The 27,909-nt window shown below is 46.4% G+C and overlaps 1 protein-coding gene across 4 annotated transcripts in view; it reads right to left on the bottom strand.

Moving 5' to 3' along the window:
- DLGAP4 (DLG associated protein 4) overlaps window positions 1-26,989 on the bottom strand; it is a 178,581-nt gene extending 151,592 nt beyond the window's left edge. For 2 of the 4 annotated variants that reach the window (XM_079128146.1, XM_079128149.1), the window contains exon 1: window positions 26,822-26,987. The gene's annotated coding sequence lies outside the window, so the exon portion shown is untranslated. Of the gene's footprint in view, window positions 1-26,821 lie in introns of all 4 variants that reach the window. The other 2 variants (XM_079128148.1, XM_079128147.1) reach the window with 2 other exon arrangements.
- Between the last annotated feature and the right edge of the window lie 920 nt (window positions 26,990-27,909).

Here is a 27,909-nt window from a genome sequence, read left to right as displayed (position 1 = left end):
GAGGCTGGGCGCCTGACCGCTACAAGCCTGCCCACAAGGCCTCTCCCACTCTCCTCCTGGCCCCCTGACACCACATGTCAGCCATAAAGGGCAGGGGACAGACACTCATTAGAAGCCTTTGATGTGTGGGCACTGGAAATAGGGACCCATTTGTTCTTCATAAAGTAGAAGTGATCATCCCCTCTAGTGAACGAGGCTCAGAGTCTTGCACACTGGCCCCGGCTGGGTTGAGTTGTCTCTCTCCCATGCCTCACCATGTGAGGGAGAGGGGGACCAACTCTGGACTGCGGACCACTTGGATCAGAATCAAGGTAATGATGGGTGATAATGATAACAGAAGAGCAACAGTGACAAGTTAACATTACTGTTCACTGGGCACTATGGTAACAATGAAAAAGTCCCTGAAGCCTCAGCAAACTATGAGGTAGGTCCTATTATATGCCCTTTTTACAGATGGGGAAAACCAATGCACAGCGAAGTAAAGGCACTTGGCTGGGGTCACACAGTGAGTACGTAGCTTTGTGTCTAGACACCACATTCCCCACACCTCCTCTGGCCTCAATCTCCATTCCAATCACCAACCAGCTCTGGCTGGTGGGAAGCTGGGCACCTAGCACTTCTCCACTCCTGCCATCCCTGCCACTATGATTGGAGCTCCCATAAAAATACTGCATCTGATCACAAGTCCAAGGTTAGCCTCAGCAAATAGTGAGACCCTGTCACAAAATAAAAAATAAAAGGACTAGGGATGTAGCTCAGTGGTAAAGCACTCCTGGGTCCAATCCCCAGTACCAACTAACCAACCAAGCAACCAACCAACCAAACAAACAAACAAAAACCCCTCTGGCCAATCAGTTCCTTCAAAGGTAAGAGGGAACTGAAAAGGTAAGGAACCTGAAGAATTCTGGAAGGATAAGGTTCCTCCACAACCTGAAGGTTCTGGAAGAATAAGATATATTGTTTAAATTGTCACTATTTTTTTCTCATTACAAAAACAATATATGTTCACAGCAGAAAACCTGAAGAGGAAAGCATCTGGAAAATAAATTTTTTCTTCTTCCCAAGACAACCACTTGTGATATTCCAGTACATGTCATTCCAGTCTTTTTATTTTCTATCCACAGTCATCACCAAGACATCCCCGACACAAGAGTTGCTTTTGCACTTTGCTAAGTGTCCGGTCCTGTGCTATGTATCTTACACACATTATCTCATTTAATCCTCACACAACCAGATAATTAATGTGTGTGTCTGTGTGTGTGTGTGTGTGTGTGTGTGTGAGAGAGAGAGAGAGAGAGAGAGAGAGAGAGAGAGAGAGAGAGAGAGAGTCTTACAGATAGAAAACAGTTTTAGAGAGATCAAATAAGTAGCTAAGGCAGGTCAGCTAGTTAGTAGTAGAGCCAAGTTCAAATTCATAACTGTTTGATTCTAATACTCTTAGCTGTTTCCTTCTAATTTCCTGGAGCTGGAATTGCCAGGCCAACCCAAAGCAAAATTGTAAGCTTTAAGATAATACTGGGTGCTGGGGATATAGCTCAGTTGGTAGAGTGCTTGTCTTGCAAGCACAAAGTCCTGGGTTCGATCCCCAGCACCACACACACACACACACACACACACAAATAATAATAATAATACCGAACTAACCTGCCCTGCTCAAGGGGTCTCAATTTATACTTGCAAATAAGATCCAAGAAGGTGTATTCCTGACACTCTTGCCTATGCTGGACTTTTTAAAAAAACTTGCCAATTTTGTCTGCTAATAAGATGGATCATTGCTATTTCCCAAGGCATTTTCTTAATTTGAATTTAATTTCTTTAATTTTTAGCTTCTATGTGACTCCTTGGCCTGCTTATCAGGGTCTGATGTCGTCCTGCCAGCTGGAGGCCCTGTTGCCCTCTGTCTCGCCACAGTAAGCACCTAGGAGAAGTTTAGTGATCGAGTTAAGGCACCCATCCCGCCATCATATGCCTCGGCCACCTTGCCACTGGGTAGTTTAACCTTAGAAACAAGTCTTACCTGGATACAGAAGGCCCTGGGATGTAGGTATCCCTCAGCCTACCTGAAGGATGAAGAAACTGAATCAGGAGTGGCCTCCATCACGTTTTTTGACCCTGACACTTGCTCTGTCCCTGAGCTGCATTCTGCTATGTGTAAAATTATAAATTATAAACCTTCAAAACCAAAAAACTTCAAATGCATACAAGAAATATAAAGAAAGTTTCACCAAAGTAAATCATAATCCAGTTGTTCAAATCCAGTGATAAAGAAAAAAAATCTTAAAAATAGCCAGTAGAAAGAGAAAGAAAAAAAGGAAGGAAGGAAGGGGAAGTGGGGAGGGAGGGGAGGCGGAAGGAAGGAAGGAAATTCTGTATACTGAGGAACAAATGTAAGAATTATAGTATAGTCTTGTCAAAAAGAATGCAAATGAGAAGACAGGGGAACAACACCTTTAAAGTACTGAAAGAGGAAAAAAATCAATTTAGAATTCTATGACCAGTAAAAATAACTTTAAAGAACAAAGGTAAAATAACAACTTTCCAGATATAGAAAAACTGAAAGAATTCATTATCAGCAGACCCACACTATAAGGAATGTTAATATCCATCAGGTTGTGGGAATATATCAGAGAGAAATATGGATCAACAAAAAAGAAGAAAGAGTACTGGAAATGGTAACTACATGAGTAAAAATAATACAGGATTATTTTTCTCATTATTTAAATCTCTTAACTGACCATTTAGATATCAATAATAACAACAGTGGGCTGGGGATATAGCTCATTTGGTTGAGTTTGCCTTGCAAACACAAGGCCCTGGGTTCAATCCTCAGCACCGCAAAAACAAAAACAAAAATAATAATAATAACAGTGTTGTGCTTATTATATAAAAGTAAAATAAATAATAAAGATAGCACAAAATCAGGAGAGAAATGAAAGTATACTATTGTAACAGTCTCATACCATAAATGAAGTGACATAATATCACTTGAAAGCATACCACAAGTTAAAGATTGTATAATAAAACTGTAAATGGCCACTAAAATAAGAAATAGAATTATAACTATAATCATCCATAAAGATAAAATAGAGTGGTAAAACCATTTAATTCTAAAGAAGGTATGAAAACAGGAAAGGGAGAACAAACAATAGATAGGACAAACAGAAAACAAACAGTACGACAGAAGGCTTAAACCTAACTATATCAACAAAAACATTAAATGTATGTAGTTAAATGCCCCAACAGAGATTTTCAGATTGGATTTTTAAAAGACCCAACTATTTGCTGTCTATAAGAAGTGCACTTCAAATATAAAAACACAAATAAGTTAAAAGTAAAAGGATGGAAAAATATAGAATATGTTAACACCCATCCAGAGAAAAGTGAAGGGTTATATTAACATCAGAAAAAGTAGATTTCAGGGTTTAAAATAATTTCATAATGATAAATAGGTCAACTCATGCAGAAGAATAATAATCTTAAGTATTTATGTATTTAATAACAAAGCTTCAAAATATATGAAGCAAGAAAGTGATCAGAATATAAGAAGTAGATCTCCAAGTATAGTCATAGATTTCTATACCTTCCTCTCAATAATTGATAGAACTAGTAAACAGAAAACAGGGATACAGACTTAAACAACACTACCAACCAACTTGACCTGACACTTAAAGAATCCTCTATCCACTAATAGCATTTATCCTTTTCATGGAACATTTATTAAAAACAAACCATATTATGGCCATTAAACAAATCCCAATACATTTTAAAATACTCAAGTCATTCAAAATCTATGATCACAATGAAATTAAATGTAAAACTATAAACCGAAAGAACCCTGGAAAATCCTCGAATATTTGGAAACTAAATAACACACTCCTAAAAAACCTATAGTCAAATAGGAACCCAAAAGGGAAATTAGAAATTGCTTTGAACTGAATAAAAATGAAAACTCAACATATCAAAATTTGTGGGATACTGTTTAAGGAGTACTTAAGGGAAACTTTATAAGTATCTATATTAGTGAAGACAAAATGTTTCAAATCAGTGACTTCAGCTTTCACCTTAAAAATATTCGAACACAGAAAACAAATTAACTCTGAACTAAGTAGAAGAAGGGAAATAAGAAATATCAGAATAGAAATCAATAACAGAGAAAATAGAAAAGTAATAGAGAAAAATCAGTGATACCAAAAGGTGGTTCTTTGAAAAGACTGATAAAATTGATACATAACCAGATTGATTTTTTTTTATTTTATTGTAAACAAATGGGATACATGTTGCCTCTCTGTTTGTACATGGTGCAAAGGCATACCATTTGTGTAATCATAAATCCACATACAGTAATGTTGTTTGATTCATTCTGTTATTTTTTCCCCTTCCCCCCACCCCTCCCACCCCTCTTTACCCTCTATACAGTACTTTCTTCCTCCATACTTGCCCCCCTCCCTAACCCTAACTCTAACCCTAACACTAACCCTTCCCTCCCCCCCATTATGTGTCATCCTCCACTTATTAGCGATATCATTCGTCCCTTGTCTTTTTGAGATTGGCTTATCTCACTTAGCATGATATTCTCCAATTTCATCCATTTGCCTGCAAATGCCATTATTTTGTCATTCTTTATGGCTGAGTAATATTCCATTGTGTATATATACCACAGTTTCTTTATCCACTCGTCAATTGAAGGGCATCTAGGTTGGTCCATAGTCTGGCTATTGTGAATTGAGCAGCTATGAACATTGATGTGGCTGTATCTCTGTAGTATGCTGATTTTAGATCCTTTGGGTATAGGCCAAGGAGTGGGATAGCTGGGTCAAATGGAGGGTCCATTCCAAGTTTTCTAAGGAATCTCCACACTGCTTTCCAGAGTGGCTGCACTAATTTGCAGCCCCACCAGCAATGTATGAGTGTACCTTTCTCCCCACATCCTCGCCAACACCTGTTGCTTGTATTTTTGATAATCGCCATTCTAATTGGGGTGAGATGGAATCTTAGGGTGGTTTTGATTTGCATTTCTCTTATTACTAGAGATGTTGAACATTTTTTCATATGTTTATTGATTGCTTGTACATCTTCTTCTGTGAAGTGTCTGTTCATTTCCTTAGCCCATTTGTCGATTGGATTATTTGTATTCTTAGTGTAGAGTTTTTTGAGTTCTTTATAGATTCTGGAGATTAGTGCTCTATCTGAAGTATGATTGGCAAAGATATTCTCCCACTCTGTAGGCTCTTTCTTCACATTACTGATAGTTTCCTTTGCTGAGAGAAAGCTTTTTAGTGAAAGAGAAACTAGACACAAATTACCAATAGCAGGAATGAAATGGTGGCATCACTAAAGATTCTACAGATATTAAAAGGGTAATAAAATTGAAAACTTACTGCAAGGCTATAGAAATCAAGTCAATGTGGAAATATCATAAGGAAAGATCAATGGAACAAAATTCAGAGTTTAGGACCAAAAAAAAAAAAAAAAAAAACCAACCAACTTTACATTTATGGTCAATTTTCAAAGAAGGCGTCAAAGCCATTCAATGGGGGAAAACAGTCTTTTCAACAAATGGTGCAGGTACAACTTATTGTCCACATGCAAAAGAATAAAATCAGACTCCTACTTCACACCATGTGCAAAAATTAACTCAAAATGAATCAAAGTCCTAAAGGTAAAAGCTAAAACTATAAAGCTCTTAGAAGAAAATACAGGTATGAAACTTCATGACCTTGAATTAGGCAACTTCTTAAGTATGACACCAAAAGAAAATATAGCCAAAGAAAAAACAGACAAATTGGATTTCATCAAAATTTTAAACTTTTGAGCTAGGGAAATGGCTCAGGGGTACAGTGCTTGCCTAGCATGTATGAAGCCCTGGGTTCGATCCTCAGTACCACCAAAAAATAAATAAATAAATTAATTAATTAATTAATTAAAATTTTTGAGCTATAAAAGACACTAACAGGGCTGGGGTTGTAGCTCAGTTGGTAGAGCACTTGCCTAGCACATGTGAGGCACTGGGTTTGATCCTCAGCACCACATAAAAAATAAACAAATAAAATAAAAGGTATTATGTCCATCTACAACTAAAAAGATATTTTTTAAAAAAGGACACTAACAAGAAGGTAAAGAGACAACCCACAGAATAAATATTAGTGAGTCATATATCTGAAAAGGACTTGTATCCTAAGTGTATAAAGAAATCTTACAACTTGGTATGGTTTGGATATTTGTGTCTTTCCAAAACTCCAATGTTGAAACCCAACTCTCAAGGTGTTAGTATTAAGAGGTGAAGCCTTTGGAAGGTGATTACTCTATGAGGGGTAAAAGGGGGTGTCCATTCCCCTGTTCCACCATATGAAAGCATAGCAAGAAGGCACCATTTTTGAAGCAGAGACTGAGCCCTCATCAGATATTGAATCTGCTGGCACCTTGATCTTGGATTTCCTGGTCTCCAGAACAATGAGCAATAAATTTCTATTATTTATAAGTTACACAGCCAAGGTATTTTGTTGTATCAACTTAAATGAATAATATACAATAATTAAAAACAGTATCTCAATTTAAAAATGGACAAAGTATTTGAATGGACATTTTTCAAGAGAAGATATACAATGGTTAACAAATACATGAAACGATGTTCAACATCATTAGCTATCTGGGTAATGCAAATTGAAACCAAATGAGTGGTAAGGTACCAGGGGGTATGCCTGTAATCCCACTGACTCAGGAGTCTGAGGCAGGAGAATCATAAATTCAAGGCCAACCTCAGCAACTTAGTGAGACACTGTCTCAAAATAAAAAATAAATAAATAAAAGGGCTGGGGATGTAGCTCAGTGATAGAGCACCCCTGGGTTCAATTCCTACAAAACAAAACACAACCAAATGAACACTTTATATGCACTAGAATAGCTATTATAAAAGAGACCACAACCAGTGTTGGTGAGATCTGGGAAAATTGGAAACTTCATACGCTGTTGTGGAAGTGTAAAATGGTGAGGCTGCTTTGGAAACAGCCAGGCAGTTACTCAGAAAGTTACACGTATGCCACAGAAGTCCATTCCTAGTATATACTAAAGTCCACTCCTAGATACACACTAATAAAAATAATAAAAAATAACATGTCTACACAAAAACTTGTACACCATGTTCACAGCAGCATATTCGTAATAGCCAAAAGGTGGATAAGATCGAAATATCCATAAAGTAATGGACAGAATAGATAAAATGTGTTATAGTCATACAATGGGATGCCATCTAGCAATAAAAAAGGAATGAAGCTGTTATATGCTATAGCTTGAATGGACCTTGAAAACATTGTTATGTGAAAAAAGCCAGCCACAAAAGGTTACATATTGTATGATTTCATTTCAAGGAAACATCCGGATTAAACAAGAGACGACAAAGTATACAAGTGGTTTCCAGGGGCTGGAAGCGGGAGATGGGGTAAAGAGCAAAGGGGATTGGCTGCTACTAGCGTTTCTTTCCGTGGTTATAAAAATGTTCTAAAACTGATGTGACAGTTGAACAACTCCGTGTACAATGGTATATTAAAAACCAGTGATGTGTATGCTCTAAATAAGTGGATTGTATGGCAAGTAAATTATTGCTCAATAAAGCATTTATTTTTTAAAAAGATGATAACAAAGAAATATTATGAGCATCTTCATGGCAATAAATTTGACCACTTAGAATAACTGGATAAATTTTTTGAAAGATACAAACTACCAAAGTTCTTACAAACAGATATTGATAACTCCATATTCATCAAAGAAATTAAATTTGGAGATAAAAACCCTTCCCACATAGAACTGTACATAAGAAATAAGTTCTGAGGGTCCATTGCACAGTAGGGTGACTACAGATAACAATCATACACTGTACAACTCAAAAGAGCTAGAAGGAAGGATGCTAAATGTCTTCATCGTAAAAAGTTATAAACATTTGAGGAGACAGATATGTTTGCCCTGATTTGCTCATTATACAATGTATATAGGCACTGAAACATCTCATTGTACTCCAACAATATGTATAATTTTGTCAATTAAAATTCTAATTAAAAATGAGATAATCATTACTACCAAGAAAAACAAAGAAATTGCACATGAATGAAAATTTAAGAAAAAAGTTTCCCACAAAGAAAACTCAAAGCTTAGATGGCTCCATTGGTGATTCCACCAAATGTTGGGAAGAATTAATATTGATTCTACATGAATTCTTGTAAAAGACTGAAAGAAGAAATACTTCCACATCATGTTATGGGGCCCTAATACAAAAACCAGACAAAACAATATATAAATGAAAACTAAGATCAATATCCCTTATGAATGTAGACACAAAAATTCTAAACAAATTTTAGCAAATCCAATTCAACTGTTTCTTAAAAGAACAACACGTCATGGTCAAATGAGATTCATCCTAGGAATGCAGGTTAGTTTCACATTTGAAAATCAATCAATGTAAATTATTATACTGTCAGACTAACAGAGAAAAAAACAGCTGATCATCTCAATAGACACAGAACATGCCTTTAACAAAATCCAACAAGATTCATGATTTTAAAAATTCTCAGCAGTCTAAGAATAGAACTTCTTCAACAATCGCCCCCCCCCCCACCCCGCCAATAAAGAACAGCTACAAAAACCCCACTGCTGATGTCACAGTGGCAAAAGACCATGCTTCCCCTCAAGATGAGTGACAAGGCAAGGATGTCCACACTTAGCACTCCCAACCCACCTGCTTCAGAGGGTCTCACCAGGGCAATCAGGCAAGAAAATGAAACAAAAGACGTGCAAATTGGAAAGAAAGAAGTAAAACTATCTTTGTTTGCAGATGACATATTTCTTCTTATGGAAAATTCAGTGGAATTTACACAGACAAAAAGCAACTACAATTAAAAGTAAGTCTATCAAGGTAGCAGGATATAAGATCAATACACAAAAATCAATTTTATCTCTATTACTAGCTATTTAGAAATTTAAAAATTTAAATGCCATGCATAATAGCATAAAAATATGAAACACTTATGAATAAACACAACAAAAGGTACGAGAGACCTAGATAAGGAAAACTAAAATATTGCAAGATAGTTTTAAAAAAACTAAATTAAATAGAAAGATACACTCTTCATGGATTAGGAGACTCCATATTATTAAGATGCTCATTCTCGCTGGGTGCGCTGGTATGCGACTGTAATCCCAGTGGTTCAGGAGGCTGAGGCAGGAGGACTATAAATTCAAAGGCAGCCTCAGCAACTTAGTGAGACCCTGCCTCTAAATAAAATACAAAAAAGGGCTGGGAATGTGGCTCAGTGGTTAAATGCCCTGGGTTCAATCCCCAGCACCAAAAAGAAGCTCATTCTCCCCAAATTTATCTATATATGCAAATCAATCCCAATCAAAATCTCAACAGGCATTTTTTGAAATTGATAAATTAATTTTCAAATTTATATGTAAATGCAAAAGACCTAAAAGAGTCAAAACAACTTTGAAAACTAAGAACAAAGTTGGGGAGCCAGGTGTGGTGGTGCATGCCTGTAATGCTAGCTGCTGGGAGGCTGAGGCAGGAGATAGAAAGTACAAAGACAGCCTCAGCAACCTAATGAGGCCCTAAGCAAGAAAATGAAACAAAAGACATGCAAATTGGAAAGAAAGAAGTAAAACTATCTTTGTTTGCAGATGACATATTTCTTCTTATGGAAAATTCAGTGGAATTTACACAGACAAAAAGCAACTACAATTAAAAGAAAGTCTATCAAGGTAGCAGGATATAAGATCAATATACAAAAATCAATTTTATCTCTATTTACTAGCTATTTAGAAATTTAAAAATTTAAATGCCATGCGTAATAGCATAATACATGACCCTGTTTCAAAGTAAAAAATAAGAAAGGGCTATGGATGTGGCTCAGTGGGTTCAATCCCCAGTACCAAAAATAACAACAACAACAAAGTTGGAGGGTCCGATTTCAAACAGTGCATTACTGGTGCAAAAACAAACAGATTAATTGAACAGAAATAGACCTACATACATATGGATAATTGATTTCTTCCCTCAGTGCTGGGGATGGACCCCGGGGCCTCACGCACACTAGACATGTGCTCTGCCACAGAGCTCACGATACCATCAGCGCCTGGATAACTGATTTTTCAAAAAAGAGCAAAAACACCACAGTAGAGCCAGCAGAGCTTTTTAACAACTGCGCTGGGATGAATGGACATTTATAAGCAACACTTGAAATGTAACCCATACCTCACACTACATACACCATTAATGTAAAATAGACCAGAGTTCTACCTATGAAATGTAGAAATAGAAAACTTGAAGAAAAAACATAAGGGAAATCTTTATAATACTAGGTTAGGCAGACTCCTTAGATATGAAAACACTGCAAATAATTCATAAGAGAACAAATTGATAAATTGGCCTTCCTCAAAGTTAAAAACATCTGTCTTTTAAGGCACTTTTAAAGAAATGGACAGACAAGCCAAAGACTTGCAATTGCAAATATTTGCGACTCATATATCCTTTAAAGACTTATATACAGACTAGGAAAAGGGCCCTCAAAATGCCCTAAGAAAGCAAACCACCCAGTTTTAAAAAAGGAAAGAGATTAAAATAGCTACATTACCGAGAAAGATATATAGATGGTGAACAAGCTCATGAAAAGATGCTCAATATCATTTGTCACTACGGAACTGAAAGCTAACACCACCATGAGACATCACGCCTATTAGAATGCCTAAGATTAGGAAGGCTGACTATGCCAAACGTTGTGAGGACGTGGAGGAACTAGAACTTTCATACACTGACAGCAGGATGTTAAAATGGTACAGCCACTTGGGAAAGTTCGGTAGTTTCTTAAACAGCTAAAGATGCACCTGCCCTATTGTTCAGCCATTCCTCTCCTGGGTATCCACCCACAAGGAATGAAAAGCATTTGTACAAAGACAGGTGCCTAAATGTTCATAGAAGACTTGTGTGTAATAATCCCAAATTGGAAACAAACCTAACTGTCCATCAACAAATTAATGCATAACTGTGACACATCCATACAATGGAATATCACTCCACTATAAAAAAGTATGAACTATTGATACATGATAGAACAGGGATGAACCTCCAAATAATCATGCTGAGTGAAAGGAGCCAGAAAAAAGAACATATTGTATGATTCCATTTATAAAGAATTCTAGGAAACACAAACAAATCCTTGCTTGAGGTGACGAGGGACAGGGTGGGGTGGGAGGGTAGCCAAGGAGGGGGAGGAGGAAGAAGAGATTACAAAATCCACAAGAAAACTTCTGGGAGTGATGAATCTGTCCATTATTTTGATTATGGTGATGATTTCATGGGTGTGCACATTTGTCAAGACTTATCAATTCGAACACTTGAAATATGGTGCGATTTATTGTATGCCAATTATATCTCAATAAAAACTGTTTTTAAGAAAGGAAAATAAATCAAGGTATACTGGGGGGAAACAGATTAAACTAGCGTACCTTCACTGGCTCTTTTAACTCAGAGATTCTAAAATTGTCTTGAAATTTTAAGACTCATCTGTTCAAAGATCCATAATCATTTATTTCCAGAATGTAAACACACCTCATTCTGTCACTTGAAGATAACTATACTGAGATGCTGAGATGCGTTTGTACCAGTAAGATGATGTGATTCTAAATCATTTCTGCTACAATGTCACACCCATATCTGAGATCCTGCGATTCCATTACTTTATCAATATCCAGTTTTTCCCAAACACAACAGCTCCCATTCCATCATCAAAATTAAATTGCCTCTCCCTCGAGGGCGCCACTAAACACTATATTTAGGAAGAGGGATGTGTTTCCGCCATAAGAGCAGGGAGGGAAGGAACAGGAAGGAGACACAAAAGTATTCTTGGAGTGTCATTTCCACCATGAAAAAGGAAGAAATCTCCAGAGAAAGTGACCCATAGGAAATATCCCCCCATACCAGAGCAGACACTACTAGTGATTTTTGGTTTTGTCTTTTTCCATTTTAATAGCTTTATACTTTATTTTTATTTATTCTTAAATTAATAGATTTTAGAGTAATTTTAGGTGTACAGAAAAAGTGAGCAGAAAGCATATAGGGTTCACATGTACCTCCAGTCCTTTCTCTTAGAGTTGCCACTATTACTAACATCTTGCATTAGTGTGGTACATTTGTTAAAAATTGATGAACCAGGGCTGGGGATATAGCTCAGTTGGTAAAGTACTTGCCTCGCAAGCACAAGGTCCTGGGTTCAATCCCCAGCACTGCCCCCCCCCCAAAAAAAATTGATGAACCAATATTGATGCATTGTTATTAACTGAACTCCACAGCTTACACTAGCAAGCATTCTTTGTGTGGTACATTCTATAGGTTTTGAAATAATTATAGGCATAACTATTTGGACATATTTTACAAGTGTATAATGTCATATCCACACTGTTATAGTATCATAGAATAGCTTCGCGGCCCTAAAAATCTTTGGTGTTCCACCTATTCATCCTCCTTCCCCTTTCCCTACCCCTGGAAACCACTGATCTTTACAGTCTCTAAAGTTTTGCCTTTTGCAGAATGTCACATACAGGTAGTCTGTAGTTGTTTTAAAGTGGTTTCTTTCACTTAGTAATTGGGTAAAAGGCTTTTTCAATTTTTTTTTTTTTCAGTTTTGATAGCTTCTTTTTTTTAATCACCAAAGAAAAAAAATCCATCGTATGGATGTACCACAGTTTGTTTATCCATTCACCCAGTGAAGTACAGAAGTATATCTTGGTTACTGCCATTGTTTATTTTATATATATATATATATATATATATATATATATATATATATATATATATATACACACACACACATACATATACATATATAATAATATTTATTATATATATATATTTAGTTGTAGATGAACACAATATTATCTTATTTTTATATGGTGCTGGTGCTAAGGATCGAACCCAGTGCCTCACATGTGCTAAGCAAGAGCTCTAACACTGAGCCACAACCTCAGCCATTGTTTATTTTTAATTTATTTTGTCTCACTGATTTATTTATTTTCTTATTGTTTTTTAAATCATGTAAAATTTGGGAACAACTTAAATGCCCATCATTTAGGACCTGGTTTGAGGTTGTCTGGCTAGTGGTAGTCTCTGCAATGGTTAGAAATGCCCCCTAGAGTGGAGCTGCGGTTGTGGCTCAGTGGTGGAGCGCTTGCCTACCATGTGTGAGGCACTGGGTTTGATCCTTAGCACCACATAGAAATAAATAAATAAAATAAAGGTATTGTGTCCATTACAACTAAAAAAAAAAAAAAAAAAAAAAAAAAAAAATGGAATGCCCTGGAGTGGGGGGTATTGGGGAGGATGTGGAGAGACTCCTACACTCTGCCGGGGGGAACGTAAACTGGTACAACCATTTTGGAAGAGTTTTTCACGGTATCTACTAAAGCTGAAAATGTTCATCCTCTGTGATCCAGATCTCCTGGTTGTATCACTTTGTAAGTTTCCTAAAAGACATCTGTTAGAAAGTTCAAAGTAATACTAGGGGCTGGGGATATAGCTCAGTTGGTAGAGTGCTTGCCTTGCAAGCACAAGCTCCTGGGTTCAATCCCCAGTACCCCCCCCCCCAAAAAAAGTAATACTAGCCATATAATTTAAAAAAACTGGAAAAAATCTAAATGTCTATCAACAGAAGAATGCATAAAGTGTGTATAAAGTATAAAGTGGATATAATATTCCACTCAGTGGAAGAGTGGCAGCAATGCAAAGGAGTGAATTACCAATCCACACAACAACAGTGATGGATCTCACTGACAAAATGAATAAAAGCAGCCAGAAACAGAAAGGAACATTCTGTATGATTCCGTTGATCTGAAGGTCCAGGACAGATAAAACTGAGCTATGGGTTTAGAAGTCAAAACACTGGTTGTCTATGGGGCTGGGGGTGGGGAGTCACTGGAGAAGGAAAAATGGAGCTTTCCAGGGGAGCTCAAATGTCTGACATCCTGATCTGAGTGACGGTGACATCAGGCTGGACTATACAACTTAAAAGAAATGCCCTCCACAACACTCATTACATCTCAGTTCACAAATCTCAAATATAATACCCCAGGGTCACTGACTCAGAAAGATGGTCAGAAGCAAAAGGAGCTGCAGACAAACAGGACTAACAGGAGCCTGCTTATGCAAAATCATCTACACATCTGCACTGTCTGCAGATGACTTCAGAAGCACACATGCAATCATTTGCGAGCACCTGCTGTGTGCTAGTGGTTAGGTGTTGTCCTAACCACTTCATCACATCATTTCACCTCCGCAATGGTCTCATGAGGTAGAGTACATCAATGACCCCACTTTCCAGATGAGGAGACTGAGGCACAGAGAACCCAGGTAATTTGACTGAAGTCAACCAGCTAATCAGTGTAACACTTGGATTTGAACCCAGGCTTTCCAGCACTAGAGCCCACAGTCTTAGGTAAATTCTAAAGCACCGACCACAGTCCACAAGGCCCCATTTGGTCTGGTCCTTGCCACCACCTGATGCTTCATCTCCTCTTTACCCCAACACCCCAGCCTCGCCATCTTCCTTTATCTTCCCTGAAAATACTGCCTCCCTCACTCCACAGTTTGCACACTGAGATTCTTTGTCAGGATCGCTTCTTTCAGATCCTCTTTGTGGGGCTCCTTCTCATCTCTAAGCTTTAGTGCTAGGGTGCCATCTCCTCCAGGAAGCCTTCCTGATCCCAAGTCAGGGCCCAAGGTTTCTGCCACCTTCCTCCATAGGCCTGATCACTGTCTTAGCTGCTTTTGAGTTCCCTAAGGAGCATCATCTATCAGAGCCATGCTTCCTCTGCCCACTACAGGTCCTGGCACAGAGTGGGCACCCAAGACATATTTGTTGAATGAAGGAATGCATCTGCCAGGGCAGGCTGACTTGAAGATATGTCTAGAAGGCTGACGTGAATATGTAGTCACAGAAGCGGTGGATGCCAGGGGATTTTCATGCTGATTTTTATACTTTTGTTGGATATTGTTCTGGTAGGCAGGCATCATTTTCCAAACCCCCAGTGGTTCTCTCATCTAGGAGACACAGATCTGCTACCTTTCCTGCCCCTCCCTGCACACCCTCTCCTGGGTTGGCCTACAGCCCCAGTAGGCGCTGTATTAATAAATGGGAGAGAGAAGGTCACCCAGCTCTCAAGCAATGAGCCGTCCTTGACTCTGGCAGGCACAGATGAAATGCGCTGAGGAGGGGGAGCTGCTTCACCAAGCACTGAGCACGTGTGAGCTATTTCTGATTCCCACCCGGACGGGGCACGGTGCATCTGCTGTGGGAGCCTGGGCAGCTTGGCGAGCAGTGTGTGGAACCAATGACTGGCCACCCCAATCACAACTGACCCAGCCATGGCCCTACTGAAAACTTGCCCACAGTTCTTCAGTGCCAGGGGCGGGTGGACAAGGACCTCCGCCTAACACACGAGGTTCTGCCAGACCCAATCCCTGCCTACCTTCCTGTGCTCCACCCCGCCACTCGCAGCCAGGGCCTCCCTCGACTCCAGGCCTGTGCACGCTGCTTCCTCTGCCCAGATGCCTCGCTGTCTCCAGGTGCTGGCTCTTGCCTTAACCCACATCTCGGCCTGGATCACTCATCCTCCTCAAAGAAACCTTCCCTGATCATCTCCTCAATCTGAGTGTCCCTTGCCTACAGATTTCCTGCTATCCCAACAGGTTTTCTAACATCTTAGATGTCTTTGGTTCCTCTCTTGTCTGTGATGTGGCCATGTCCCATGTCCTCAGCATCCAGCAAGAGCCTGGCCCAGAGCAGACACAAATCTTCATTTGCCAACTGACCACACAAGGGAGAGAGGACTGGGGAGCTCAGCAGGCGGCGGGTAGGTGGGGAACAAATGAGCGAGTTTGGCTATAACTTGGTGGTAAAGGGTCAGAGAGCTGTGGCCTTAGGGGAGAGGGAGAGTGTCAGCAGAGGGCCACCCCCACACCTGCCACTTGTCTCACTGGTGTCCCCTCTAACAGCCCCTGAAGATCCCTGGCAGCCTGAGACTCCAGGCTCCAGGTGTGGCTGCTTACCGCCCTGCCTCCCCCAGCCCTGATGAGTACAGTCGACACAGAATCTGTTCAGAACAGAGCATTTCATCTAAATATATCTGCTCCCCAAAGCAGGATGTGCAGGGAGGGGTAGGGGGCACAAATCAGGCCTGCAGAACTGGGAGAACCAGAGCCCCGGCCAACGGCCCCATAGCCACCTTTCCTTGCAGAAGCCTCAACACAGTGCCAAGGGAGAGTGCTGAGCCTGGGTCCGTTCAATACGGTTCCCACTGCTGACCTCCCACCCCAAAACAGCTTCCTGGAAAGTGGGCCATGTGCAAACCAGGCCAGCAGAGGAGGGAGGGGACACAAAGAGGAAAGCAACTCTACAGAGTCCCATGGAGGCTGGGCACAGCGAAGTCCAAGGTCCCTGGCCCCAGGCTTCCTAAGGACCCTGATAGTAAGAATTCTCTTCAGCTTCTCCAAGTTCTTCCAGGGATCCTATGCTGTGGGACAGCAGAAAGAATACTGGTTTGGAAGAGTGGACAAGTTCATTGGTGGCCACCCAGGGAGGCCCAACCAGTGGCTTTCCGGGGTCTTTGGAGCTGAGGAAGATACCACCTTTCCACTTAGATTTGCTCTTTTACCTAAAGACAAAAATCAGAAGAAAAAAAACTTGCCCATTAAAACAGCTGGACATAAATGCTCACTGCTATGAACACCTCATTTTAAAATAGCCTCACGACAGGGCTGGGCCCTGAGCACAGGCTGTCTGGACTCACACCTCAGCTCTGCCAGCTGCAACTGGGTAACCTCAAGAGTCACTCTTCCTCTCTCCTCTTTGTTTCCCCTCCTGAGGCCAGTGGCCCCTCCTGTTCAGAGAATGAGCATACTAGAAAGACAGCTGCTGTTACACTCTGACCCCAGCATCACCTGGTGTCAGCCTATGTCATTCTGCCTGATAAGGCCGTGAGGGGTCTAAATTGGAGTTCCCTGAAGTCCTCCTGGAAGCACACTGTTTGTGAGAGAGAATGAAGTGTTCATTATTGCTTTAAGCCACCAGCTTGAAGGGTCATTTGTTCCACAATAATAGACAACTAATAGAGAAGGGAGCCCAGAAATGGGCAGAAGGGAACCAGAGCTGGCAGATGCTTCCTGAGGGTGTGGACTCTAGGCCAGGCCAGGAAGGGTCACCTTCCCTTCCTCCAGGACCCCTGCTCTGTCCAGAGAAGCCTACCCCACCATCACTGGAGGCTGCTCCTTGTGACTGTGGACAGACACATGGACAGATCTGACCCACAGAGCTTACTGTGCACCAGCACCAAGTACAGGCATCCCCTGTCAGTCTTCAGCAGATTCTTCCAGCTGCCCTTTGGGGGTGAAGATTATTATTTGCCTCCAGTCCTCTCTAGCACACAGCAGGGATCTGTATCAGCTGCAGGATCAGACAGACCCCAACATTTCTGAGGCTAAAAGGACAAGAAATGTATCCCTTTCCTGAAAACAGATTTTCCAGCTGTTGAGCTTTTTGCCCAGCTTGGAAAGACAGCCCAGGTACCCTATAGCCAGGTCCAGGTGAGAAAGTGGCCCCAAAGTAGGCCCCTGCTCCTGGAACTGGGGAGGAGAGGAGAGGGGACCTACAATGGATGTACCAGCATGGGCTTCAGGAGGCACCTGCCTTGTGAACCCTCTGGGAGGCTCAAGAGCACACTGAGGGACAGCCTCACCTGGAGCTACCTTCTACTTCTCACTTTTATGGACCACCAGGCTCAAAAGTGCTCAGGTACCACTCCTGACTGTGCACCTACTGTGCCAAGTCATACTGGGTACCACTGGCATCAGACTGGTCCTGCCCCAGAGAATCCCTGCCTGCTGGGATACCCTCACAATCCAGTCTGCAGGGGTGAGGAGACCCAGTGGAAGGGGAGAGCAGGGCTCCTGGAATGGGGAGGCCTGAACCCAGCCTTAAATGACAAATAGGAGTTAACCAGTGACAACTCGGGAAAGGTCTGCCAGGCCAAGGGAGGCAGAGACTGGAGGTCAGGAAAAATGGATCATCCTGGAAATCCCAAGGCATTTCATGGAGCTGCAGGTTGGGCATGATGCAGAGCAGCAGAAGGGGCACAGAGGTGCAGAGCAGGCGATGGAGAACCAGCTGCCTCACCAAGGGCTCTGGGCCAGACAGGTGGAAGCAGCCAGTGTGGTTTCTGGATCAATCCCTTTGCCTGTGTGTGGAGGACACAGAAGCAGGAGACTGGGTAGGAGGCTGGAAGGCATCTTGGCCAGAGGCCATGACGGCTGGAGCCAAAAGATGCTCGAGAAGGGACATGGAGAGGGGGAGGAGCCCGGCTTCCACTTCGTTGTAAATCCCCAGCCCCAGCCCCAGGGCTCCAGATAGGAGGCCGCTTCTACCTGCTGGCCTTCAGGGAGGACCTTGTCATTTATCAAACACAACCTTGAAAACGGTTCCTGGAAACCTTGGGATGGGTGTCCCCTATCTCTACTTCCCCCTCCCAGGCTGCCCACTGCCTTAGCCCTTGCCCTGGCCGGCGTCAGCAGAGGGAGGCAGCAGACTGGGTTAGCAGGGGTCAGTCAGCTCTGGCCTTTGCAGTGGGCAGGCAGCCAACACTCGATGCCAGTGCCGGGAAGGCTGGCAGTGGCAGGCCAGGAGAGCACTGTGGACCTTCTCTGCTCTAGAGCCTTCTGTGGCTCCCTAGTTTATGTCCCCCACGCAGGGGGAGGCTGAGAGCTGGAAGGGGAGATTCAACTCCACTCCAATTTGCTGCAGGACGTCAGGAAAACTGCCCAAATGTCCTGCTTGGCCTCAGTGATGGTCAAGGACCATCCTAGTAACAGGATGGGTGAACCATCCAGGAGCCCTTCAGGATCCAGCCAAGTCCCCAGCCCTACCTGGGTCAGACGCTTCACCTCTCTGAGCCTCAGATTCCTCACACATCAGCAGTCCACCGTGTAGGCTAGTAGGCCATGTCACCCAGCCCTCCTCACACTGAGCTCCTCCTTGCCTTCTCCAAGCTTGTGACCCTCAGCTCCCCATGCTGCCCCATGGCTTCTGTACCAGCTGTCCCACCCTCTTAACTCCTTGCCACTCTCAGGTCTCTGCCCCAGGTCACCTCCTGAGGGCAGTCCTCCCTGACCCCCAAGACTAGCTAAAGTCTCCTCCTAGGTCTCTGTGATAGCAGCGCCTGTCACTGACGTGAGTTCACGCTCATCTGGGAGGTTATGTAACGACTGCAGACCTCCCCAGAGATCGAGGTTCCACAGGGCAGGGACCAGAAGCTCGTTCACTGATGTGTGCCCAGTGTCTGCTCTGGGCTCAAAGCAGGCATTTGACATGTGTTTGCTATATGAATCCTTGGAAGAAAGGGAGGTAGAGAAGGTAGGCCCCGAGGGATGACGATGTCTACATTATCCACGTCTCAGTGTTGAGAGGATCTGACAATATACCCAAAGCCTGGCCTGAGTGGGGATGATGTCCACACACGCGCGCGCGCGCGCGCGCACACACACACACACACACACACACACACACCATTCACATACCCCCACACCATACACACACTAAGCACACACATACACCCCCCACACACACATACCACATACCTCCATGCCCCCACACAGGGACATAAAGGAGCCAGGGGACAGTCCTACCTCTCTGTCCACACCTAGTGAACCACACATAGGAGGGTCAGCCCTGTACACAGGCTGAGATGGGCCTGGTCCGTGGCTAGCCAAGACCCCAGGCTTTCTAGAACCACCCTGCCTCTGCCCTGCCCCGGCTATCCCTGGAACACCCTAAATGCACTCAATCCTCCAGGAATTCCTCACACCAGAGGTGGCAGGTCTTGGGAGGAGGCGTGAGATGCCAACACCTCCCTGCCTGCGGTCACACCTGTTTTGATTTCGAGGATAGGAATGGAGGTTGGGCGAGGAGGCTCAAAAAATGCCAGCAGAGCCCGATGACAACGGGGTCCAGAGGTGGCAGGGAGCGCCACACCACAGCCCCACTCCCAATACACACGGGAAATGAGAACTAGAGAGGGCACAGGGAGACTCAGTTGCCCAGCTGGCCTTCTTGTCCAAATGCCCAACTCGCACACACCTGGGTTCAAGTCTAGCTCCGCCACCCCAGCTGTGCAGCCTTCATTTCCTCAGACGCAAACCTGAGATGGACACAGCACCTCGCTCCCTCACTGTGGGCTGCACACTGAAAACACAAGAGGCAGAGGGCCCTGAAGCCATGCTCAATCCAGTTCCCCCAACAGCAGGCCAAGTTCAGGTAGGTGGCCCTCCAGAGCCGGCACTGCATAGCTGCCTGGTCGGCCACAGACTCCCAGGGCCCAGGCCCTCACAGTGCACACTGTCCAGCAAAGGCCAGCAGCAGGCCAGGGGCACCCAGCAAGGCCCTGGCAAGTTGAGCCTCTAGCCCAAGCTCCAACCCCAAGTGGATCTCGCAGAGCAGAGGCAGTGCCAGGGCTTGGCAGCAGCCGGAGGAAGAAGGCAGGCAGGCAGCTGGGGGTGGTGGGAAGAACCTTTCCCCCTGTCTTCAGCAAACCCGGATCCCCGTTTCCAAGCTGCACTCCAGAGTCCTCAGTGGCTGCGTCACCATCACCGCGCCCAGTCAGACTGCAGTGGGCGGAAGGAAGGGCTCCCTCCCTCCTTCCCTCTGACAGGGTTGGGGCAGAGGGCGGCAGGGAAGCCAGGGATGAGGACAGTGAGGACTCCCTGACACCTCCCAGAAGGAAGCCCAGATCAGTTCACACCTAAGTTCCACAGGACTGAGCAGCGAGAGCCTCAAGACCAGTCCCATCACACTCCCTCCAAAGAAATGGAGACCATGAGGCCCAGAGAGGTGTAGCCCTCAGCGATACACAGCAGCCCACTATCCTTGTTATGATCCCCCAAGTACCCAGTACCCACCACCTGCCAGCTGCAAAGAAAAAGCCTCTGAGACTCACATCTGTCACCATGGGCTCAACTGTCACTGTAGAAAGAAAAACACCTGGATCCAGAAGTTAAGTGCTCAACCCCCAGCCCAGGACCTGGGGTCTACAGAGTCCCACTGCCTCCCAAACCATCAGGACATATTCTGATTCCTTGTCTAGGGCCCAGTGAAGCACTAGGTACACAGCAGGTACTTAAATAGTGCCTTAATAAGCTCCGTACTCCATGTATATATCAGGATGCCTGCCCCATTTCTACATCGTCAAAGAACCCACTCCCATTGTGTGCTTTTTCAAAATGACCCCCTTGTGTGCCAAATGTCCCTCTAATCATTTGTGATACCAACTTCTGGAGATGGGTCACCAGCAAAGGCCTTCTTACACCAGATGGGAATACAAACGCAGCATTTGCTCGCCTGCTCCGTGGCCTTCTCCGGGGCATGTACACCCATGACTGCACGTGGAGCCTGCTGCACTGTGCGTGAGGGGAGGCATCTGCCCCTTCGCTGGTCCCAGAAGCCAAATGCTGTGTTTTCCTTCTGGAACAGGCTGTCAGTGTGGTCAGTTCTCCCACCCCTGCCACCTCCCTAGGCAGCCTGACAGCTTAGCAGAACTGTACGCTGCTGTGGAGCAGAGAACTAGGGGAGAGGCTGCAGGGCTCCCCTTACTAACACCCAGTTCAGTGACCATGAACCTCACAGTTAAAACACAGCTTTTAGCAGGACAGGGAGGAATGGCTACTGACAGTGGCCACTTGATTCCAGCGGTTCTTTGGGGATGCTTGCTCAGCCTATACTGAGTTCCACCTCCAGTGTGTATGACCAGGTTCCCCAAAGCCAGAACTGGGTCTGACATCCACCCTCCACCTGCCTCACCTATCATTTGCTGGTGAACAAATGGGAACTTCAGAGTCCCCAGAACACACAGCTAAGATCAGACTCTAAACTCTCAGTGACTTGGACTCTGGTACCACTGCTTCCCCAGAGTGTGGCCTTACTTACTAAAGCCTCTATGCCCCAGTTTCCTCATCTATAAAATGGAACTAATAATAATAGGGGACTGGTAGATGGGTTAGATGTAAGGAGCTTGGAGTCAGAGCTCAGTAAAGAAAGGGCCCAGAAGCATCCATGGGCCTGGAAGATAATCAATATTCTGTTGAATGGAAGGATTAAAAAATGTTAGCCAATATCATCATCATCATCATCATCATCATCATCATCACATCATCATCAACAATGTCAGCAGGGATCCCCAAGCCTGGTTTTGCAACCAGCCCTGGTGAGGGGTGTAGCAAAATTCTCCAAACAAAATGTGCTTCCATTCATTTTGGGTTTTTGAAAAGGCCACGTCAGACAGCTCGGCGGGGAGGAGGCGGCGTTGCGAAACCCAGCACAGAAGGATCTGGGGCCCCATTCCTTGGCTCAGGAAGTGATGTGCCACCAGAAAGACAGAGACCCTGACATGATGGCCACTCCCCATGGTCCAGTGATCGGGCCTCCTGGCCTGTAGGTCCACCCCCAAGTCTCTAAGTGACGTTGGGCAGTTGCCCATCTCTCCAAGCCTCAGTTTCCTCATCTGTCAATGGAGATAATACCCCTTTTCATTCCTACCCCCAGGGGGTGGCTAGAAAATTCAAGGATTAAATGGGTTGTGCAAACTGTAGAGTGCTAAAAGTCTTTGGTCTTGGCCTGGGGTAGCTGCCAGGGGACTGGAGTGGAAGGGGTGTAGGAAATGAATGGGCAAACCCTCACCCATAGGTCACAACAAAAGAAAGCCAGTCACACCAGTCTCAAAGGCCCCCCAGGGGAGTCTGATGAAGCAGAGGTGGGCTTGTCTTTGGTTCTACACACAGGAGGTCCCTCCTCAGTGATAGCTTTTCCCAAAAGGTGCCCAGTGAAAGTTTGCTTAATGGGCTGCTCCCTACTGCGTCAGTCCTTCATTCCCTTAATGGACAGGTCATCTATCTGTTAGAAGAAATTAAGGAGCCTCATTAGCTCTGTGTACCCCAGTCCTGGGCACTTGTACATACTACCCACCAAAGCTACTAGAACAAACCAAGCCCCCTCCCTTGCCTGTTCTTCACAAAGAAAAGGGGTCCTGAAGCCTCTCTTTCTGGACTTTCAGGGTGACAAACTCCAGACAGTAGAAGGCAGAAGGTCCCTCTGAGATTACCAGGTCCAAGATGAGAGCTTACAGAAAGGACACACCTTATCTAAAGATACACAGCAAGTCAGCAACAGGGTCCTGGCACCAACTGAGAACCCAACCCAAACTGCACACTGCCTGCCTTCCTCACCAGCCCCCCATGTCCACTCAGGAGGGCCTCCTCCTCTATTTAGGACACAGGCCCCCACCATCCCCAGGCCACTCAGCTGTTTCCTTGCCTCTATCCATGTAGTTCTCACAGTTGGCAGGGGCCTTCTCCAGTCCCCTCCACTGCCACATCTCAGAGTCCTCCAAACCCAGGTCAAGTGCATATTCTCCAGGGCACACTCCCGGTACTTCCACAGCACTATCCCCCCGCACCAGGAAGGGACTGGCAGATGGCAGTTTACAGAGCAGGCTTCCACAAGTTTGATTTTGTGTCCCCAAGCCTGGCACAGGGTTGAGCACTGAGTGGGCCAGGAAACACTGGTGGTCCAAAGGAACAAAAGATGAGAAACTGGAGGGAAAACTAGCCCATGGCCTAGTGAACGAAAGAAGGGATGGACAGACAGGTGGTGATGTGATCAAAGGAACCAACGTGGAAGCAGGCACCTAACCTGAGGGGGCACAGACACACCCTGAAGGTGCAAGCTGCCGGGGCTGGGCCCCTGGCCCTCCTGTACAACTCAGACACACTGGGAATTTATAGGCCACAGGCCTGGAACTCCCATGGGTCCTGATTAAATGCCTCTGCATTCACGAAGCCTGCTGGAGGCAGGAACCCACAAGGAGCATCACGCAGGCAACTGGGCCTGGTTGTCTCCCACCATGCCCACTGACCCACCCTAACATGGGCCCACACTGTGCTCATCCACTCATTCAAACAAAAGAAATAGACTAAGTGCCTACAGGACGCTGAGACTTGTCCTCCACACAGGGGAATGGCATGAAGGTGGGACTCTGCCCCTTCCCACATCAACCACACCAAGATTCATCCAAGAAGGAACTGCATCTGAGGCAGTGAAGGCAGAGGCCTCAGGGCTGTGGAGATGTGATAGGGACACAACCTGGTGTGGGCATCAAGGAAGGTTTTCTTCTGGAAGTGATGCTGAAGTTGAGGCCTGGTTGATGAGTATCAGTTATACAGGCAAGTGGGAGGGGTGTTCAGGGAGAGGAACCAGCATAATCAAAGGCCCTGAGGCTGGAAGGTGCGTGGTCTGTTCCAGGAACTAAAAGCAGGCCAGAGAGACCAGAGCCAAAAGTGTTGGTGTTGTGGGGTGGGGTAATCAAGATGTAGCTCAAGAGACAGCTACTAGGGGAGGAGTCTGGGCTTTATCATGGGAGTTGTGGGCACTTACTGTACTTTCTTAAAAAAAGGAAATCTGAACTCAAGATTTTATTAATTCACATTTCGGAATGTTTAAACGGAAGTATTTAAATACACAGGAGTCAGAGAACGCTATTATTTAATGCTTTTTTGAATGAATGAACCTCCATCAACCAAAGATGTATGGGAGGGTAGAGACCACCTGCGCTCAGTCACATAAAGTATCCCGGATACCCTGGCTTGGTATGTAGAAACACTGGCATTTATGAAGCCATCAGCCCATAAACTGCATAGAAACCTAATGAGATGTCAGTGAGTGCCCCTGATTCGCTTGATACGTCACTGAGTCGTCTGAAAGCTCTAAAGTACACATTCTATCCTCAGTTCCCAAGCACTGCACAGTCTTCCTTCAAAAACACCATCTCAGCAGTCAGACCACGCAGTCTCAGACCTGGGGCACAACCCTCAGACCTACCTCTCCAGCGCAAGGCTGGCACCAGCTGGATGCCTCTCCAGGTCCCACACAACTTAGCCTTCAGACCCTGGTACTCCATGCTTTGTCTTTAGTCTGGGCCCTGCCCACAGTTCCCAGCACAGAATCCAGCCTCCCTGGACCTCTGATGGATGAAGGAGGGAGGGCACCATGGACACTACATACCAGACACACTCACAGAAGTTGAGCTGCCATTTCCTAGCTCCAGGAGGACCAAGGAGCCCTGGCCTACTCCTGCCACAGCGCAGGCACACGCACATACACCTGCCCCACGTGCACAGCAAGCATGGCCAGAAACTGCTGGGAACACACTCAGAATCTGGGGCCTGGAAGTGGCTCCCAACACCCTCTAACCAATCAGCCAGGGTACCAGCCCTGTGGCCCCACCCAGTGCTGCTGCCCACTGGATTCTGGCTCAGGCCCCTCAGGCCACCTGAGACTGGGGAGCCTACAGTTCCCTCTAGCAGAGAAGGTAAGGGAGAGGTGGCCATCAGAGGAGAGGCAGAATTCTACGGGGCTCCTCCAGCGGGCATTTGAAACCGGTACTGTACAACCTATTGCCACCACCTCCAGGCTGGCAGAAAACATAGTCCCTCCTACAAGTGAAGGCACAGAGGCAGAAGGTCCAGGACCCTCACATGTCCCCAGAGGAAGTACAGTGGAGTAGTGGCAGGACAGTCCAGTCTCCCTTGAGGCTGGGACCGCAGCCCCTTCCCCCTCTGTCATTTCTACTTTCAGGCAGGTGGGGGTGCTGGGAACCCCTACCAGCACTGCCCTCCAAGCTTGGGGCTCACCATCCTCCAGCAACCCACACACAACTGGCCTTCACCAACCCACAACCCTCCTCCATTTCATTTTTTCCCACAACAGTCTGACAGCACCTCTCTGCAACAGAGGCAGCATGAACGAGGGGAGCTAGCGGAGAAAGAAGGATGGGGGGTTAGAGGGATGGAGGGATGAAGAGGGAGCGGAGGCAGCAGGTTCAACCCAAAGAGGCCAAGGGGCCATCGCATGTCCAGGTACCATATGTCCCCTCCCAGCAGAGCCGGCACATCTGGACCCAGCTGGCCTCCGCAGCCACCTGGTCCATCCGCCACCGGCTCTGAATGCGAACCCCTTTTGCCGCGGGGCGCCGCACGTGGGGGCCTCCTGTAGCCATGTGAGCACCCCCCCACCCCCAGCCCAGGTGCCCCGGTCAGCCGGCCAGGCCCCTCCCGGGTACGCAAACACGGAGGGGGCGCTATGCAGCACGGGGAGGGGGGCTGCCCCCGCCCCCTCCCCAGATGCCAGGTCCGGGGAAAGCGTTCGCAAGGGGGGAGCTGTGGGGCAGCTCCGAGGCGACGAGGCGGGATCCGCGGCAGCTGGGCAGGATGGAGGAAAGCCCGCTGGCCGGCAGAGCCGTCGCTCTCCCTAGCTGCAAGGTTGGCCGGGCAGGGGAGGGGTCTCCCTGCCCCCAGGCCGCCCTGCGGATGGAGGGGCGGGCCTGAGGAGGGGGCTCTTCAGCTTTGACAGCCCCTTGACACCCGGGAGTCCGCGGAAAGAAGGGCCGGATGGGGGGTCCGGCCCTGGACAGGGACTCCAGGCCCCAGCGCCGCCGCCCCCGGCTCGAGGGTCGGAGAGCCCTGAATGGGGCGATCCCACCCAGGGAAGCGGGCTCACCGGCCGCAAGCCGCCCCTGGACTGGGGCTCGGAGGACGCACCCGGCAGGGGGAGGGGGCTTCTCTGCGCCAGCACCGCCCCCGGCCCAGGGAGGTGTTGGGAGGAGACCCGGATTGGGGGTCCTGCCGAGGGACCGGGCGCGCTGGATCGGGAAAGGGGGTCGGGGCCACCGCGCGCCACCCCCGCGCCCTCACCTGCGCCGGGCGCCTTGGCCGCCTCCGGCCCGCTCGGCCGCTGCGCTGCGCCGCCGCCGCCGCCGCCGCCGCCCGGTTCGCTCGCAGGTCCGCCCGCCTAGGCCCCGGCCCCGGCCCCGGCCCCGGCCCGCGGGCGCCCCATGCCTCTCCTCCGGCCGGCGCGGCGCCCCAGATGCGGCTGCGGGAGGAGGAGCCCGCGGCCCCGGCTCCCCGAGAGCGGCGGGGAGGGGGCGGGGGGCGGGGAGATGCGCGCGGGGGAGGGGGCCGCGCGGCTGCGCCCAAAACCAGGCGCGGATCCGGCCGCGGGCCCGGGGCTGCGGGGGGAGAGCGGGGGCCGCGCGGTTCCGGGAGCCCCACCCCACCCGCGCCCCCGCAACTCAGGGGTAGCGGGAGGGTCTCCGCAGCTGTAGACGCCCTGTCGCTAGTCCGAAGAGTGCTTGGAAGTCTGCGGCCGGTGGTCCAGAGAGGGCAGGCTACTGGAACAAGGTCACACAGCGCGGGCCGGGGTGGCTGGGGAACTTGGAACCACAGGCTATGGAGAGGACCAGCAGGAACCCGTGTTGACTATCGCTTTATCTTGGAGGAAGGAAACTGAGTCTCAGAGAGGGCGAGACCGTCCTGGGTCACACCACTGAGAGTTGGAAGACCCCTCCCGCTTGGGGCTCCTGTCTCTGTGAATGGGTGCCCCCTCCTGGTGACCTGCTTCCTGCAGAACTCTCTCCCACGTGCCTTCTTGTCTCAGGCAACACCAGGGTTAAAAACAGTCTCTGGAATCGGATATCGGGATGTTGGTGGGCTGGGTACCTGTCCTACTTCTCCTGTGCCTCTGTGACCATAGATTGCCTTTCTCTGAGTCCCATTTTCTCCACCTGTAAAATGGGACAACAGGAGTATCTACTGTCAACTTGAGTAGGGAAACCAAAGAGATAAAGATTGTAAGTAAATTCTTTGTTGGTGCCATGCATTCAATAGGTGTCAAATGCATGTGCCTGTCTCCCCAGGCTCCCACACAGAGCCGTGTCCAGAGAACACCAGTTGAATGCAGAAGTGTAAGGACAGTGCTGATGGGTGGCATTTAAGGTTCCTTG

The sequence above is a fragment of the Sciurus vulgaris genome (genome assembly GCF_902686455.1).
Source record: "Sciurus vulgaris genome assembly, chromosome: 2".
In the NCBI taxonomy this organism is placed as follows: Eukaryota; Metazoa; Chordata; class Mammalia; order Rodentia; family Sciuridae; genus Sciurus; species Sciurus vulgaris.
This window is presented reverse-complemented; position numbering and strand designations above follow the sequence as displayed.